The following is a 4,535-nucleotide window of genomic DNA, read 5'->3' on the forward strand; positions in this document are numbered from 1 at the left end:
AGGGATTAGTCTGGTTTCCCTTGCCCCAGGAGGCAGGCCTGGGTGGTGGATGGGTGCCCCACAGGGCCAGAGTTAGGTTAACCTTATTGTATAGGAAAGCATCCAAATAATCAGAGCCAGAATTGAGTGGAACGAGCTACTTAAGGAGATAGTTACCCTCGAAGTCTTTCAGCAAAGATTTAATGACCACTTACCAGGTGTTTTGCCCAGGGTCATCCTCCTTTAGGTCCAGCTTGGACTATCATTCTTTTCTGGGCACTTACAACTATGGGAATAGTATGGTGCTGGTAGCATGGAGGAGGATGGAGAAGGGGGGCACTTTGATCTAGCTTGACCTCAGACCCAAGATGGGGAAAAGCCTATTGGTCTCTGCACTTACAGGAACAGGTGCAAGGAGTCTGTCTGGGCTGTTGTGTATTTAAAGCACCAATAACTGTAGAAAAATGACTTTCTATTGGAACCCCACCCCCTCACCAGGGACAGGTCAGACTTGGCTGTTAGCCTCTGTCAAGCTGGATTTGGAGATAAAAGTTGTGTATATGTGATGGATCTACTTGTGTGCTTGAGTTTGAGGGCCAATTAAGTAAGCAGTTGTTAATCATGTGACTTAGCAGATATAAAGACAGGATAAAAGAATTCCTCACCTGAGGGAGCTTACATTCTACTAAGGAAGTACAGCATATATGTAGAAAAGTAAATATCCGTGGCAAAGCCAAGATGGTGGAGAGAAGCTCGAAAGTTGCCTGAGCTCTCCCCAGTTTCCCTTAGAAAAAACATTCAGTCAAGCTTCCAAACAGATTGTGGAGAGGCAGAACCCACGAAAAGATGGAGTGAAACAATTTTCCAATTTGAGATAACTTAAAAGGATTTTAGGAATGGTCTGTCTCACTTGGGTAAAAGGGGAATGCAGCCCAGCACAGCCAGTATCTGGGAGCCAGCAGCAGGCTTTTAGCCACAGCACGGATCAGCAACCAAGGCCTCTTGTTCCTGGCTCAGCAGGCCAGTGGCACAGCAGGCCAGCTGTGAGGCCTCTAGCCCCAGCACAGAAAGCAAATTGCCAGCCTCAGAACCCAGGCAACAGTCCAGTGCAGTAAGCAAACCACCTGAACCTGAGGCCTTAGTGTATAAAGCCAGTGACCAGATCCCCATCCCCCAGCACAAGAAGATCCTAGAATATGATATTCAGGAAGTCAGAGGAGTTAGTGTTACAACCAAGAATCAACTACCTAGCAAAATTAAGCATAGTTTTTCAGGAGAAAAGATGGACATTCAGTGAAATTAGCAGACTTTCAAACTTTCCTGATGAAAAGACCAGAGCTGAAGAGAAAATTGGTTCTTCAAATACAAGACTCAAGAGAAGCAGAAAAAGGAACAGGAAAGAAAAAAAAATCATGTTATTCAATAAGGTTAAATTGTTTACATCCCTTCAGGGTAAGATGATACTTGTAACTCTTGAGAACTGTATCTTTATTAAGGCAAGTAAAAGTAGTATATGTGGATATAAGATGACTTTGATGTGATGATATAAAGAAAAAATTAAGGGGTAAAGAAAAGTAAATATCAGATAATTTGAAAAGAGAGCAGAGTGCTTTCAACTAGGGCATTATTGGAGATAGCATGACTTCTGATTGGGCTTCAGGTGTATACTTTCCTAGAGGGTGGTGGGTAAAGTCAGATATTGAGGAATCATAGAATTTCAGAGTTGGAAGGAACCTCTTCTGCCATGTGGTTGAACTTGTACCTTAAAAAGAATTCTGCCTACAGCATGATCATTACTTGGTCATCTAGAGTTTGCTGGAAGATCTCCTCCACTAAGCCAGATTCTACTCCTTCCTGAGCCAGGCCATTCCACTTTCAGATATCTCTAATTGTTGGGACAGTTTACCTTCTGGGAAGTCTCAAATTACCTTTTTGCAATTTCACCCTTTGTTCCTAATTCTGCCCCCCAGGAGCCAACCCTAAACTTATGAATCCCCTGACCCCTTGATAGCTTTTTAGATGTGCCTTTTCCCTGACCATGCCCATTTGTCTCCCCAAGCATTCCTGATCCCAGTGTTCCTATGGCCTCAACTTGAAACTCTTCACCATCCTCATTGCCCTCCGGGACACTCCAGTTTATTAATTTCCTTTCTGAAATGTATCATCCAAAATGACCATAATACTCCAGAGCAGCCTGCCCACAAGGAATTCTGTTGGAGTCTCAGATTATCCCTGGCAGCTCTGCCTATCTTAGTGCCTTGTGTTAGCTTCCTTGACTGTTGAACACATTGCTCACTCAAAGGAGTTTGTTCAAAGTTCTGTTATTTCCAGTCGTGTCTGACTCTTTCATCACCCCATTTGGGGTTTTCTTGGCAGAGATACTGGAGTGGTTTGCCGTTTCCTTCTCCACTCATTTTACAGATGAGAAAACTGAGGCAAATGAGGTTGAGTGACTTGCCCAGGGTCGCAAAGCTAATGCCTGAGGTTAAATTTGAACTCATTAAAAGGAGTCTTCTGACTCCAGGCCAGGCATTCTATCCACTGAGTCATCTAAAGAGTTTGTGATATCCACTAAAACCTCCCGGAGATTTTTCACATGAAGCTCCCTCTTTAGGGTGTCCCAAAAGTCTTAGTGAAGTTTAAGCATTGCTGGGATTCAAACTAATGTCCTCTGGATTTGAATCCATCATTTTATGCAGCGTGCCATGTTGCCTCTTCTGCCTCTTCATTTTGCAAGATGAGTAAACTGAGGCTCAGCTGACTTTAGGAAAGATATCTTGGTCTCAGGGGACCTCACTTTTCCTCTATGTCAGAGTGAACTAAAATCTGAGAATGGTTTTTAAGAGCCTTTCTATATAATTTATTCTTTGCGCCAGGGTTAGCAGTGTCTGTAGAAAAAATTATATTTTTATCCTGTCTAGTAATTTCTACCTAATACCTTTTTCAGTCAACTTGAGGGAAGCTGAGATTTGTCATGTCATCCCTTTGTTTAAAAATCCTTCATTTGTCGCGCTTTGACTCTGGGGCAAAAATTCAGATTCTTCATTCTAGCAAACACCTCCTAAGGTTCCTTTCAGGGGTTTCTCTTCCTTCTTGAAGTTTTCTCAGGCCCAATTCTCTTTCTCCATCCTCCTCATTGCCAATTGCCACCCTTCACATATCTGTTTTGTGTTATATTTATGTATGGATGTGTTCCATTCTTCTAGTCGAATACAAGTTCTTGAGGTCAGGGACTTTTCGGGTTTTTATCTCTGCTCTTGGTGCTTGGCACAGTGGCTGGAACATAGTAGGCACTTATTAGTTGTTCTCTGAATTGAATTTTCTGTGTTGCTCATCTAGAACTTCAGATTACAAAATAAGTGGAAATGCCTCGTGTTCTGCAACTGTGTAAAAGCAGGAAGTGGGTGAAGCTTACTGTGATAGTTTTATGCATTTCAAATAAACTGTATCAGTATTAAATTTACTTTGAGGGACTGGTTGAGAAATTTGCATGAAAGTTAATGGTAGAGAATATGTCTGTTCTCCACCTTTAGTTCTTATGGGGTCAGAGGCTTTAGAGAGCTTCCAGTCAAATCCCTCATTTTACAAATGAGGAAACTGAGGCCCAGGGAAGTTATGACTCACCAAAGACCCCACTAAATATGTCAGAAGTAGAATTTGAACCCAGGTCCTTTGATGCCAGAGCCAATACTACAGCCACTGTATCCTGAATATCGGAAGGCTGATGGTTCATTAATAACTAGTCTCAAAATATTGTGAGTGAAAATCAAGACAAAAAAGAAACGACTTTGTGGGGAGATCTTCTTCCAAAGTCCTTGAAGATTTTTTGGTTTCAGAACCTTAAAGAAGGAAATCAACATGAACATTCAGACACGGTGTATACTGAACTTATTAATACCGACTAAACCCACTGGACTTTCAAGTTCTCTCACTGACATAAAGAGATGCACATTTGGCAGGTTCCTTTAGAAACAAACACTGGCTTGATTTTCTGAGGCATTCAGGGAATAGGCAAGTTTTATGTGACCAGCAAAATCCACCATCTTGGGAACTGAATATCTAGTTGAGTTTCTAATCAAAAATTCCTCTTTGGCCAATAATGTGGACCAAATTATAGCTTTGGGCTATAATTAGTTGGGCAGGAAATTGTGGAACATGCTATTGTTGGGGGCAGGAGTGACAGCTCTTAAAGAGGAAGACAGGATTCTATGCTAGGACTGTACAGAATATACTTCCTTTCCCTGTGATAGGAGACTAAAGTCAAACAAAACCCTGAGATGCCATTGACCTAGCTCATACCAGTTGTTGTTTGTCCTTTGCTTTCGGTTCTTGAAGAGGACCATGACATCAAGAAGGTGATGCCATGACTTGCAAGTGAATTGGATTTAAGTGAGAGAGGTTTATGCAAAGTCACCAACCTCACTTTCTCCTCCAGAGCCATCTGGGTCCAGTGGCAAGATACAGATCAGGATGACTGGAGGTGGCCCCACATGTTGTGGGAGACCTTGGCCTTTTTAAGCTAAGGTCTTTAACTGGTCTCAGTTTGACTGAGGCAA

The 4,535-nt window shown here is 42.3% G+C and overlaps 1 protein-coding gene across 2 annotated transcripts in view; it reads left to right on the forward strand.

Annotated features, from left to right (window-relative positions):
- Window positions 1-4,535, forward strand: part of LOC114049058 (mitochondrial glycine transporter-like) — a 21,525-nt gene that overhangs the window by 13,546 nt on the left and 3,444 nt on the right. The window lies entirely within an intron of this gene.

The sequence above is a fragment of the Vombatus ursinus genome, unplaced genomic scaffold, assembly GCF_900497805.2.
Source record: "Vombatus ursinus unplaced genomic scaffold, bare-nosed wombat genome assembly UNPS02014795.1, whole genome shotgun sequence".
NCBI classification, from domain to species: domain Eukaryota; kingdom Metazoa; phylum Chordata; class Mammalia; order Diprotodontia; family Vombatidae; genus Vombatus; species Vombatus ursinus.